This window comes from Uloborus diversus, chromosome 1 (genome assembly GCF_026930045.1).
Source record: "Uloborus diversus isolate 005 chromosome 1, Udiv.v.3.1, whole genome shotgun sequence".
Taxonomy (NCBI): Eukaryota; Metazoa; Arthropoda; class Arachnida; order Araneae; family Uloboridae; genus Uloborus; species Uloborus diversus.
Window position 1 is genome coordinate 3,611,281 of NC_072731.1, and position 15,239 is coordinate 3,626,519.

Sequence of the window (15,239 nt, forward strand, 5' to 3'; positions counted from 1 at the left end):
ACTTATTTTTTGAGCAACATCCATCAAATTTCAAGTAACCAATTCCAGCGTATTTAAATTGAAAATTGGAAAAATAACCCCCATTTTTATTAAGCACTTTTATTACTTGGTCTGGTTGTCACGGAAAAATCTGAGGCCTGCTTTCGCTTATATCTCAGCAATTAAACCACTTACGGATTTCGGGATTTCTTTTAATGATTTGCTTAATTTAATGGTACAGCTAAACGCTGAAAAATTAAAATTCTAAAATAAAATTATTTTTTCGGTTTGGATGGCAAACAGCAAACTTCATGCAATTTCCATATTAAATGTTTGAATATAAAACCCATTCTTACAAATTTTGGTGCCTTGCAACAGTATTGTTAATCGTAATCATAATGACTATTTTGAATCAAGTCTTCAATGGAGCAAGAATGAAATTTATTCACTGTCGTTGCTTTTTTAGGGTTTTTATCCTCATCCATGCCAATAATCGATAACAGGGCTAAGTAAAAAGACATATTAGATTCTTTATCACAAAACATATGTTGTGAACCATTCTTTTGCTTATATCTCAGCTAACTTCGAGGCTTCGGAATTTCACTAAATGATTTGTTTAATCTTAAGGTACAACTTAACGCTAAATAAAAATTTTGTTTAAAAACGAAAATCTTCAAAATAACGGATTTTTTTGAAAAATACTAAGCACTTCACATGATGCAATCAAAAGGACAAAAAAACTTTTTTTAGTTCAGAAAGGCAATTATATTAGACAGGACAAAGTATTCCTGTAGTTTTCAATTATTTCAAGAAAAAGACTTCACTAACGAAGATAAGTGAACTCAAGTCATTTCAAATCAAACTTTCCCATTAAGAAAAATATGCATGTTTCAACTCTCAAATTTATGATTGAAAGCTAGAAAATGATAAAACACTCTACATGACTTGAGCCGTACTTTTCTTCGTTTGTGAAGCCTTTTTCTTGGAATAATTGAAAACTACACGGATACTTAAACCGTCTTTTCTGACCCGGAAAAGTTATTTTTTCCTTTTGAGTGCATTATGAAAAGTGCTTAGTATTTTTTAAAAAAAATCTGTTATTAATCGCATTTTTCAAAAGCGGTTTTTGACAAATCGCTTTCAAAAGGTTCGTTTGAACCAGGGCTGCGGAGTCGGGGGGAAAATGGCTGACTCCGACTCCTAGATTTTATTTATTTATTTTTATTTTTTTTTTTTTTTCAATCCACTCCAACTAATGGGAAGTAAGAAAATCTCTAAACATTGATTGAAATACTAATTCCTTTTTATGAAAATTTTGCGTTGTATTTCATTGCTAACCTAAGATGCATACAACGTTAACTTGAATATCAAGTTTTCCATTAGTTTGGATTTTATAAGTAAGAATACTTTAAAATCCCATGCTTTAAAATAACTGAAAAGAATTAATTTGCTCTCCTTTAATGTATAACATATAGATGTTGATTAAATCGTTTACTTTCAATTTTTGAAACTGTACTTGAGAGAAAAAAAAAAAAACTTTATTTCTAAATCAAAAAACCTTTCTTGAGAAGGGGTGGTCAGCCCCGGATGACATCCATCTAGTGGATGACTGCCTAAGTTAATTTCAGAGTTTATAAAAACCATAAATACTTTTTTCCTGGAAAATTTCCCCCATAAATCTTAAATTATACTTCATGTATAAAATTTCAACGAAAATAGGGCACTATATTGTGGAGAGAGGCAGGGTACATGTACGTCTGGAGAAAGTCGTACACAAAATGTGAAGGAAACATAGTGTGTCATATAATTCTGCATTTATCTTACTCACAAATACAAACCCAAGTTGCTTAAAATATCATTACAAATTAGAATTTATTGAGGTGATTTGCTGCTACTCCCCCATCGATAACTTTTATAAACAATTCCATCGATAAAATTGTGAAATGAAGTTTGAAACATTGTCACATGCTTTCATTTTTTGTTATTAAGTTCAAATTAAACTTTGATTACAAAGAATAATTCTTAATAGGTTGTGTTTTTAATCAATATTTAATATTTCATAAGGTGTAAAAATTAGAAATTAAAATGCTGCAAAATTTAAAATGCAAGTGCTTAAAAAAAATAGCTGGACATTTTACATTACGTCCATGATTTTAAGTAAAAAAAGTAGCAGTTAGTGTAAACTAGCAATAAATTAATATTTTTTTACATTTATTACTAATTAACATTATGGATTTTTTTTCTATTTATAGTGTCATATTTGTTTAGAATAGTAAAACTAATGTAATGTGTCAGAAGATTTAATAAACATTGAAAAGCAAAAAGATTTAAATTTAAGGTCTAAGTATTTTTTTAAACATTTAAATTAATTTAAATGAGAAAAAAATTATAAGTAAGAATTTTAATTAATTTTGTGACATGGTATTATACTGATACTTTCATTCATTGCATAAAAAATGTTTCTTAGGGAATTTTCGAAGTTTTCAATTTGTTCACTATGCGGTTGCTGAATGTTGAAGTAGGGGAATATGCGATAAAGTGAATAAGCGGGGCGAAGTGAAATGGTGAAATATTTACTTTGCTGTTAGCGCTACCTATCTAGTAATATTTTAATTATGTAGTAAAAAATGTAGCCTATTCTAGCTAAGAAAAAAATAACTCTAACAATTATAGAATGTGATAACACAAGCAATTTTCGAAAAATGATTCTCATATTGTATTATTTTACTGTTAGTCGAAAATAATTCTAGGTATTATTAAATGATAAATTTCTTGTAATTAATATTTGAAATATTCATTGAGACCTAATATTCGATGCAACATTTATTTAGTTAATATTAAGCCTATTAATATTTTAATTATTTTGCACAGTCAGGCAAGTACATGTGGGAAAAGTGAAAAATTAATTTCTTTTAATTATTCAATCATTCATTAAATCGTTTACGCATTTTATTGATTACTTTATTAACATACCTTAATTTAGTAATTCAATTATGTATTCATTCATACTCTTATTTTCTTATTCATTCACTGTTTTACTCACTTGTTTACTTGTCCCCCTACATTAATTAATTTAATTAATTATTCGTTTATTTCTTTCAGCATCTTTTCATTTATTCATTCAATCTTTTATTTACTGATTCCATTGACCAAAAATATTTTTTTATAATCGAATAGAAAATATTTTATTTCAAACGTATTTCATTTTTCACTTAGTCCCATGAAAAAATAAAGCGAAATTTTTCCACTTTTTTTTTTTGAAAGCGAAAATGAAAAATACTATTTCAATGCACGTTTTATTATAAAATACAATGTTCTTTCATGTACTGTAATTTTCAAAACAAATTTCTAATTTGTTCATTTTGAAAAAGTTCAGTCAGCTTAACCATTTCAATTTGCCCCACATTCCCCTACTCTGTCAAAACAAATAATCGGTTTGTCTGTCGATATACAGTATACCGAATACCAAGAATTCCGTGCATCTCTAAAATAATAATAATAATAATAATAATAAAGAAAGAAGGAATGAATCATCAAAATTCAAAGAACTGGATGGATAGGTTTTCAAGAAGTTGTTTAGAATTTTATGCTATTTAAAATTTATTTACACGGGATTGCTTTTTTAAAAACTAATCTAAAGTTTGTTAGTTTTATTTTATTTTTATCCTCATTCTGGTAACTTTATCAAAATAAGTTTTTCATTTATGTTTTTCCTTTATTTGTCCTTATTGATTTCTAGCTGCTTTTTTTCATTGTGCTGTAATCTAATTTTATAATCTGGGCATAGACTGCAAAGTTTTGATAATTTCGATAATTTTGTAAACTTTATGGGAAAATCATTGTGTTTTATTGAAAAAAAAAAAGCATTTATAATCAGTTGATCATTCACATTTGTCACTAAAATAATTTTAATTCACTTAAGACATTAATTATGTAATTAGTTTATAGTTTGGAAATTTTAAGCTTAAAATATAATTGTGTTGTGCATTATTTTTTTTTGTTTCCTATGTAGGCAATAAATACTTTCATTATCAGTTTGAGTGAGAAAAGTAAAACACGCGAAATTTTCGCCATAGTACTACGAGTCTTTTCCCCCTTTCTCACCACCCCTCGACAATAGGAGTAGATAACACAGTATGTTCCCTTTTGTATTCCTACCTCCATGACAAGCAATTCTTCCACCATGTATTGGCATTTATCGATATTTAGGGATCGTCAAAACCATAGACTAATAATAAATATAGACCGAGCTATGGCAACCCTTTTGCTGCTCATAAACCAAACCATGTGACTAGTGGATATCCTAGCAACAGCGGGCGTTGATCGTAGCAGACGATCGAAATAAAATAAATAAAAATTGATGGAACACGGAAGAATGATCTTTTATGGAGTCCGATTTGTAAATTTGTTATTCTAAGTTGTAAATATTTTGTTGATATAGTGAGTTTTTCGTTTAGATCGTATTGTGCATTTTCTTTAGTCAATTTCAATAACTCTCTAAGCAATTAAATATTCAAGCGCCCAAAAAGAATCGGCAAACGGTAAGATTTTTACCTACAATTTCAATTTAAGATACTGATTAGTACATTTTTGCGTTAACGCAAAACGTTTACGCCATTACGTTTACGCCAACGCTGACGTAGTAGTTCCAAATGAAATAAAAGTTACTGAAAACTGTGACCAAAAACTATTACTAGTGTCAAAACAATGCATAACTAAAAAAAAAAACTGTTCAATCTCTGCACTTGGAAATTTTTTTTTAATGAAAACACATTGTCTTAAAATACATGTCGAGTGTCAAACTATAGATAATGCTGCCATCTAGCAACCATGCTGCCAAAGTCTTCGCCAAGCCCTTCCACTAGTCACGTGATACATCTATGAACCAATTTTCTTCATCAGCAAGAATGAAAAAGCTCGGTCTACTCTTATTATTAGTCTATGGTCAAAACAGTTTATTTTAGACAGTGGGCAAAGATGGCGATGCAGTGGCTCAGACTTTCAGATCTCTTTATTAGGAGGGAGATGTTCGTCACGTGACAAGCTTATCTTGATGTGTTTGACAGTTTGAGCCAGTTGAAACCTCACCGGGCCGGGTGTCGCTAGGCCAAAACACTGGGGTGGGGGGTACGCATTTGGCGCCCCGACCTATACGGAGGAAAGGGAGAGGATGTCCAGGATCAGTGGCGGATGGGACACCATGAATCGGCCCTGGTATTTAGAGGCCAGCCGGCCCCTCAACAATTGCTCCATAAAGAGGTGACGCCCCCCTCCCTACTTTTTTCGAATTAATGTAAAAGAGAGAGCGAATCCAGCTTTTAGTTTCAGGAGGGAGTCGTCACTATAATTTGAGGATTCAAGTTAGGAGAATTTGCGTTTTAGAAAATTAGAGAAACAGAATAACTAATACGAACATCAGTAAAAAGTGCAATTTTCGTGTAGAACATGGGGGTCCGGGGGGCTCTCTCCCCGAAATTTTTCGAAATTATAGCTCTAAAAACTCAATGTTAGCCCACTTTCGGATGATCTTTTGCGATGTTTGCAGGAGGGGGGATTTGAACAATTCCCCATGAACATTTTTGAAATTAGAGTCCTAAATGCACATGTGTAAGCTAACTTTGGAAATACTAGGAGAAGGGGTGGTAATGTTAGAGGAAGAAGAGCTCGGAGAGGGGCTCTCCCGGAAAAGTTTTTCGAAGTTGTTGGTCCAAAAACGCAGCTTTATGTATATGGTTTTTGGTAGTGGTAAAGAAAGGAGAGATTCGGAATCTTTGCATAAGTTTCGGGGGGGGGGGGGGGGGCGGAACGCTTTCCCGGCCATTATTCGAAATTGAAAATTTAGAAACGCTATTGTTAGATTAATAAATATGCTAATGATAGGATGGCTATCTTTGAAAATTCTTGATAATTTTAACTTTAAAAACGCAGTTTTAGTCTATTTTTGACAATGTTAATGAGAGCAAAGATCCGATGCCACCCCCTCGGGAAGTTTTTTAATTTGTTTTCTTAAAAATACTTTCCAGATGCCTTTCGGTAATGTTAGGGAGTGAAGAGGTTCATGGGTGCACCCCAGGAAATTTTTCGAAATTGAAATTAAAAAAATAGAATTGTAGGTCTTCTTTGATAACGTCAAGAAGACCGACAACTTTTTGAAACTGATGCTTAAAAAACTTTATTTTAGTCGACTTTCAATGACGTGAAGGGGAGGAGTTTTCGGGAGATCTCCTCCGAAAATTTTTCGAAATTGAAACCCAATTAACAAAATTTAAAACGATCTTTAATGATGCTGGCGAGCGCGTTGGGAACGCTCCAACGAAAATTTTTCGAACTTAGCTTTTAAAACGCAGTTTTCAAGCGATCTTTGGTAATGTTAAATAGTTCTTTGTAAGTGAAATTTTCAACTTCCAGCCTAATGTTTGTAAAATCACTCTCTATGCACACATGTAATTTTAAACACTTGTTAACCACTATATTTTCCCTCAAAAGGTGTTATTGACGGCGATTGAAAAGCGGTGTAAGTCACAAAACGCTGCGTGTCATATCTCGGTGAATATTGGTCGTACTAATTTCAAACTTTTTGTGTTGAAATTATTTTTCAATGGAGATTATTTCTCTAAATATAAGTTAGGGGACCTGGTGCCCGTATAAAAAGTTAAATTTTGTATTTTTAACTCATTTTTATTTTTACTTCAAACTTTCAATATCTTAACCCTGCATCTGAGTTTGAAAATTTTTGCAATTGGAAGCATACATCTAGGGCTAACGGTTGCGAAAATAAAGGTCTTGCAGGTTAAAACAGAACTTAGTAAGTAGTATTTAAGTTAGTATTTAAATTTAACTCCTCCCAATTCACATCAAAGGATTGAAGCCGTTATTAGCTTGCATTTGACAAAATGAATTTATTTATATCTTGATTTGCGAAAGATTTAAATAGAATTAATGCTTGCCTTATTGACATTCTTTGAATGTAAAATTTCTATTTAGCGATTTCGGAAGAAATATTTTATGGCTTCGCGCTCTTATATCTCTACATAGTATAAAATGAAGTCCCCAAAAAGCGTCTGTGTGTTTGAACTCGCAAAACTCGAGAACTACCCGGCCGATTTCGCTGAAATTTTCACAGTTTGTTCCTTTAAGTCCTGAGAAGGTTTGCAGACCAGTTCGAAAATAATTCTATGAATAGTTCTTTTTTTATTCCAATTTGGACCCAATTTTCACATAAATTCCCGAATATGGGGGTGAAAAATTACTTGCACATATTAACATTACATATCGTTGAAAAGAGTAGAATTTCTCGCGTTCTACGCAATTTATTTCAATGCTCTAACCTCATTACAGCGAGAGTTATTTGCTTTTTTAGCTCGAATTTGTTTAGGCTTAGCTGAAATTTAGGCACTACTTTCTTCATTAAATCTATTAATAAAAAGTGAAGGAATTGTCCCACAGTTTTCTTTTTGACACCACTGAATAAAGCGGCTTTTTTTACTCCAGATCTAACTCGACCAAAGGTCGAAAGTTTAACCCTCTATCTCCATTAGAAAAAAGTTACAAGCGAATTAAATGAAGTTCAAAAATCTGTTCTCTATTCAAATTTTTAACCATTTTATTTTGCGTTTCCACGGTAACGCTTTTTGAATCCACTGTTTATTTTCATCTTTCTCATTTTCAATTCTTAAACTTATTTTATTTTGTGTTTCCATGGTTACGCCTTTTAAATCCATCTTTCTCATTTTATTTTAATTCCTTAAAAGTATTTTAGTATCTGTCGTCATTGTTTGGCGAGAATTTTGCATGATGGTTTTTTTTCTTTCACTTAATCCTGGTTATTAAAGATACTTCACTGGACGCAATGGTTTTTTTTTCTTCAAGGTAGACCGGGCAAAGCCGGGCAACGCAGCTAGTGTAGTTATAAAGAAATTGATGAAGAGAAGGTTTTAAATGATCTTGTAAAAAAACCACGAAAATGGATGAAGGAACAATTCCCACTCCCACACCCTCCAACCTTCGTTTCACAGTTATTATGATATCGATGCGAATAGGGAAGTTTTCTATTTTTCAATTTTATTTTTGTATGATAGAGTAACATGTATGAACATCATAAGTGAAAAAATTTTTGCGATACGATAAGTAGTTTTTTTAAAATTAATTTTTAAAGTTCAAGCGCTTGTGACGTCAAATGGCATAGGAAGTAACGTCATGCGTTCTTCCTATAGAGGGGAGAAGCCGAAGGTCACGCATTCGACTTCAAAGACGAAACGTAAAAGGCTTATCTCCTCGCATTTAACTCCTCGCGTTCCTGGAACATTAAACCTCTCATCCTTTCGGAAATATTCGAATATCATCATTGATGTTACGAGGAAGATTATTTAGATTGTGCTTTAACGAATCCGGTCTCCATAGTGTGTTCTAAAGGATTATTGAATTTCTAAAAAATAAAAATATCAGCGCGCTCAAAATGTCCCTAGCGAAAACAAGGGATCTTCGGCGGAAGGCTGCCCATTCGCGCCCTGTGACGTAGACTCGTGACGTTTCAGAAGAGCGCACTTTTGCGCGTGCATTTTTAAAAATTCATTAAAAATCAACCACGGTGTTTTATAAATTGGTGAATTTTTTAGTTTTGAGGGTCAATTAACAATATCCAATAGCCTAAATATGAACATTTTATAGGTTGCAACTTCCCTATTATTAACCATTTTAAGCAAGTGATATAAATGAATAATGACGGAGCCATAGAAACTGTTTGGTTAGATATATTGAATAACAATTTCGCACTAGAAATAAATGAAAAATAAAGCACCAATTTTCAAAATTTTGAAAACCAGTCCGAGAAAAGGTTCTGACTGCGGCACGCAGTGGCGCAGCCATGGGGGAGGTTTTGGGGTGAAACCCCTCAGAGGACCTTTGATTTTAACACAAATTTTAAATACTCATACAGCAGTTTATACACACATTTGGGCGGTTATGACCAAAAGTCAATTTCTGGATGCGCTACTGCTTCTGACAGATCCACATTTGATAATTTTAATGGTTTAGCTCATTCTCTTGGTGGAATTTTCTGCGCTTTATTCGAAGTCGGTAAGGACATGGCTCTGGTGTATACAGTGCACTTAAATAACTTATATCGAAAATAGGGAGCATAAGTTCCATCAAAAGGGGTGACCATCGTCTTATCGAAGTATCAAAACATTCTATATTCAACGACGGTAATTCAGCGGTGACTGAACGCTTGATTCGATTCCAATTCGATTCCGAGTCACAACTGACTACACCTGTATTTATGTCGAGGAGTGCATACTAAGTGCCTTGCCTCCATTATTTTTTTATGCCGATAGATGGCAGCACCATCACCGGATCGAACAGTTAATGAGAATTTAGAACTAGTCCAGGAGCTAATAGTTACCAGGTGCTAACACCCCCAGAGGTATCGTTTCACTTGGAGGACATTGAAACCACGAGCATATTTAACGTCACCCAGTCCCCTTTAATGACGACGGTGGATCTTCGACCATCGAGGTTCGAACTCAGGACCCTCCGGCCCCGAATCCGACACTCTACCGATCGGGCTACCACGACCGGAACGCTTGATTCGAACGAGTTCATACTAAGGAGCGTTGAAGAGCTGTTGCCATTCTAAATCAAATAATTTTCTACACAATATTAGGGCATGGCGATGCATCAATGCATCGCAAAGAACTGGTGTACATCCTACATCATTAAACCGGCTTAGAATTTTTCTCGGGTTAGAATAATGTAGTTCTGCCTCTGGCTCAGGCGCGGTAACTTACTGCTAAACACTAAGCGCTTTGTTTTGATCAATTTGACGAAAGTTGTTGAAAATGCGCCGAAACATATCTATATAACGGGAAAATATCACCCTATTCCAATTTTGGAAGCTTTCGTGACCTATAACAGAGTACAAATTCAATTTCCGCTGAAATTATTCTTTGCACCTTGATGCATTACAATGTGGGGTCGTTTCCAAAAATTTAAAAGTATTTTTTTTTCGGAAAGAGCATGCTTAAAAACATAGAATCTGACCATTTTTTAAATAATATCTTTAAGTTTAATATTTTTAAAAAAATTACTTAAATCGGTGCTCTTTCATCGTTTAACGCTTCTGCCGATGACATCACAAATGATGAAATGCCATTCAGTGTTGCCATTCACACAACAAAATATTTAATTCGCATCTTTACTCACGCGCATTGGCAACGATATGGTTGGTAGCAAGCGTAGAGCGCAATTTTAATTCGCTGCTTGATTATCATTACGTGGAAACGTAGTAGGAAAATGCGGCAAAGTGCATCATTTGTGACGTCACAAAGACCACGCCTTGTTTGAAAAAATCGGACATTTTAAAAAATTAATTTAAAAAACGCTGTTTGCAAAATGAAAGTATTTTCTGGGTTTATGTATTTTTTATTTATTTTTTGCTCATTCTATCCATTTTAGTGACTAAAAGTAGTACTTTTGACTGAAGGAAACCACCCCATTTTTAAAATCATAACTTCGAAAAGATTTGTGACAAGATGGATTAAGAATTTGGGTTTTTAAATTGTTTTTTTTTTTGAAGAGCTTCTATTTCACGTTGGTAAGTTACTTGTGGTCGTGGCACACTTCAAACGAGCGGAATCATTGACATAATGGCGTCTTTCCGTGAACCAACTAAATGCCGAGTTTCTCAATTGGCTCGTATTTGAACGGACAACGCAGATCTGGAATCACTGAATTTGTGTTTCGAGTTTCTTTACTTTATCACGAAACGAGGCCTTAAATGATCCTCGAAACGCTCTTCCGTGTTCTGCGGGATCATTTAAGGCATCTCCAGTAAACTACTTACTCCAAAGAAAGACACGGATCTCGCTCTCGGGATTGACAACTAAACGTTATTGGGAGGAATCGCCCCCCGCCGCAATGAGATAGATCAGTCTATAAATTTCTATTTTTACGGCTCTGTAACAACACCTCCTCTGCCATTTGGGCCCACTCTTGTTTCCTCAAGAGTAGGGGATGAAGAGGCAGAAATGATGCGGTTGTGCCGCTCTCCAAAGCAAACAAGGACCGCCGTACTTTTTCTCTCCTAATGGCGAGTTGGGAATCGTGACGACCTCTGATCTCGCCAACACCCATCGCTGCTTTTTTGAAGCCTCTCATCCCCCCCTCGAAATCCGATGATCACAGGCTAGGCAACCCGACCACTTTTCTCACTCGCGTCAAATTATCGGCATAGGAGAGAAAATGAAAGAGAAAGGAGAGAAAAAACGGCCACTATGTTTCATAAGGATGCACTGTGAATTTGCCACTTTTTCGAGATCTGTTTTGTCTTTTTTTCCTGCCGAAGTGAAAGGATTAAAAACTAGTATGTTGTGGCCATCACGAAACTTTCTTCTATATTTTTCCTTTTTCTGATCCCTCCCCATGCTTGACGAGGAAGCAATATTCCTAACAAAAACAAAATTACACATGCAAAAACTTGACGACCATCCCAATGTCTGAATTATTGTAAAAACAAAACAAAGAGCGAAAATTGAAAGTTACTTTAAAAGCCTTACTTGAATTAATTACAAATATTTTATTTATTAACAAACATAAGATGGCAACAGTTAAAAATTTTAAATCATTGAGATAATATTTCCGATCATTTCCATACAATTAAAATCACGAGAAATACGCAGACGACAATCTATTACGATTTATCTTTCTTATTGTTGCATTAATAAAACTATTTTTTATTCGCAAAAAAAAAAAAAAAACTAATTTGAATTTCGAAACTTTGAATTCAAATTATGTTTTTCGCAATCACGAGTTGCGACAAGACTCTACTGGTTAGAGTTATTGTTTCTAGAAATGGCTCCCCCCCCAAGCATGTCCCTCCTCCTGAGTGCTTACGTGTATATAGTTGTGTGCGTGTGTGTGTAGGCTTACGAGCGTGCACGTAGGCGTGTGTATGTGTGTAAAGGCGTGCGCGCGTAGGCGACTGTGTATGAGCATGCGTGTGTAGGACATGGACGCCACCGCCCAGCAAAAGTGGATTCCGGGGGACAGTGCTCAGGACCAGCCGCGCCGCCGCCGGTGGACGGTGGTGCTGCAGCCTGGTCCAAGCTGAAAAAGGAACCGGAACATCAAGGACTGTCAAGTGAGAACAATAAGCGATCGTGATTGCTCAAAAAAAAAAAAAAAAAAATCAACACCTCTTGGAGCGATTGGAGTCAAAATTGAACCAAAGCCTGTTTACGTATGGATTCACATATAGTCAAATTTCAACCAGAACGTAGCATTACTTCTTGAGATAGGGCACTCACAATGGAAAAAAAGAACGGGCGATTGCGCTACCCCCTTTTTAGCTGTTGACACCAAAATAAAATCAGCTCTTATACCCACTAAGGGCTACTTGTCAAAAAAATTTTGTTTGATTCCGTTCGTTATTTCTTGAGATACAGCAGTCACAACTGACGACAAAAAACTTTCTATAACTCAACCCCCGTTTGAGCTATAGACACCAAAATTGAATCAGCACCTTCTTCTGTTAGGGGCAACATATGGACCAAATTTTGTTTGATTCCAACAGTTACTTCCTAAGGAATAGCAAGCACGCGTAACTCAAAAAACGTCCCATTGCTCCACCCCCCTTGGAGGAATTCGCACCAAAAACCAATGGGCACAAGTTCACATAGGGGCACATATGTGTACCAAATTTCGTTCAATTTCATGCGGTAGTTTTTGCTGTAGAGCGGCCACGAAAAACTGGTCACACACAGACGTGACACACACACACATACACACAGACAGACAGACATTTTCCAAAAATAGTCGAAATGGATTCAGCACACCTCAAAACGCTCGAATCCGTCAAAATTCGAAATTCGAAAATTTGCACGAATCCAATACTTTCTTCTATATATTAGATATAGAAGAAAGTAAAAATGAGAGTTGTCACAAAGAGGAGAAAGTTGGGTGGTATCATGCTTAGAATGTCAACCAGAAAGCAAAATGGCTAATAGTCAAATATGTTTTGGGGCAAAAACTTCTGCTACATTTATGCGAAAGAAAATTGGAGGTATTGGTATTGCAAAACAAGAGAATTAATAAAACCGAAATAACTTAACGTCCCGTTAAAAACTCCGGAAATTCTTACGGTAAATTTTACTTTAAAAGAGAGTTTTTACAGAAAAACTTGACAGCTTGAGTTTCACCGGAAAAATCAGCAATTGCAGCGTCAACTGGTACATTACGTGACTAATGGTTTGTGAAGCGAATAACGGGATCGTTTCCAAAATTTTAAAAGTATTTTTTTCTGAAAGAGCATGCTTAAAAACATAGGATCTGACGATTATTTAAATAATTTCTCTGCGCTTTCATTTGTTTACACTTCTGTCGTGTGACATCACAAATGATCAAATGCCATTCTGTGTTGCCATTCTCAGAACAAAATATTTAATTCGCATCTTTACTCACGTGTATTGGCAACGATATGATTGATAGCAAGCATAGAGCGCAATTTTAATTCGCTGCTTAATTGTCATAACGTGAAACCGTGGTTGAAAGATGCCCCAAAATGCATCATTTGTGACGTCACAAAGACCACGCCATGTTTGAAAAATCGAACATTTTAAAAAATTAATTAAAAAAAAAAACTGTTGTGAAAACGAAAGTATTTTTTGGGTCCATATAATTTTTTTTTGCTCATTCTATCCATTTCAATGACTAAAAGTAGTACTTTTGACTGAAGGAAACCACCCCATTCCACATACCCGCTCCTCTCCCCAGTCCCATTCTATATAGGGGCTAGAGAGCAGATCTGTAAATAATGCGAAGGCAGGCTCGAATCCCACTGCTCGTATCTCGCTCTTTTTCATCCCTACATCTTCTCTACATCTTCTTTTTTCTACCTTAAAATTTTCCGTAATCTCGTACTGTATCTCGTTCTTTTTAATCAGGGCATCTCCTTAAACATCACTCAATTAAAAATAAATTTGGTTCTAATGAGAATTTTACATCGTAATTGAATTTTGAATATTGGTACAGTTTTAAGAACTTAAAAACTGCACTTCATGTTCAATTTTTTTAAAGAAAGAATAGAAAAAAAATAATAGTTAATTTGAATTTTGACATCTCGAATTCAAATTATGTTTTTCGCAATCACGAGTGTGTATGTAGGTTGTACGCGTGTGTGTTTGTGTCCAGGCATGAGTGTGGGTAAGTGTGTGTGTGTATGTGTGTGTGTGTGTGTCTGTGTGTGTAGGTGTATGTATGTATGTATGCGTGTGTGTTTGTGTATCTGTGCAGGCGCATGTGTATGTATGTATGCATGTATGCGTGTGTGTTTGTGTATGTGTGCAGGTGCATGTGTATGTATGCGTGTGTGTGTGTGTGTGTGTGTGTGTGTAGGGTATGAACGCAACCTGGAGACGGTTTTCGCTAGAGGAGTAGCATTGTGAGGTCGGCCGACGGTGGTGCTGCAGAGGGAGGCGGGGGAAAATAAAATCATAGGACATCAAAACTGTCAAGTGAGAACAATAAGCAATGTGATTGCTCAAAAATGCATTGTCCATATCATATTATGTCTAATTTCTTCTTGAGTCCCTTGTGAAACTTAGTATATATTCATTAGAAAAGAAATTATTTCACTACACTTTGACCATTCTTACATAATGCTGCAGATCATGATCTGAATGTTTCAAATACTTTTGAATTATAGAAAAAGTAACAGCATTAAATGCTTTTCATAAAGGTCCAGCCGAAATTTTGCTTCAAAAAAAAAAAAAAAAGAAAAAAGCATAGACTGGACAAATGGATAAAGATTGTTACAATCACAATCATTGGCAACAACTTAATGCTCAAAATTTTAGAAATTTCTTTTTCAAAATGATGATGTTACGGAACATAACTAATAAAATATTTTTTTTACAAGCATGTTTAAAATACAACTTTGTTCTGATGATAAATACTTTCAAATGTACGGTTAATGATTGCAATACCGGTGTACCGAATACCGGTATTTGGAGCAATTTTGTAATTTCGTAATACCGGTATTTGCTGAGGTAAAATACCGGTATTTTCGATATTAGTCGAAAATAATAAACAGTTTGAATTGAAGAATTTTCAATTCAACGTATTCAAATACATTTTAAATGTACATTTCTTTTTCCATGATATAGAACCAAAATCAATCTATTAATGTAAAAATTTGTCTTCAAAAGCACGAACTAATAGAACATCATTAAACAAAAGTAGCGGAAAGATTGCAAAATGATATTGTC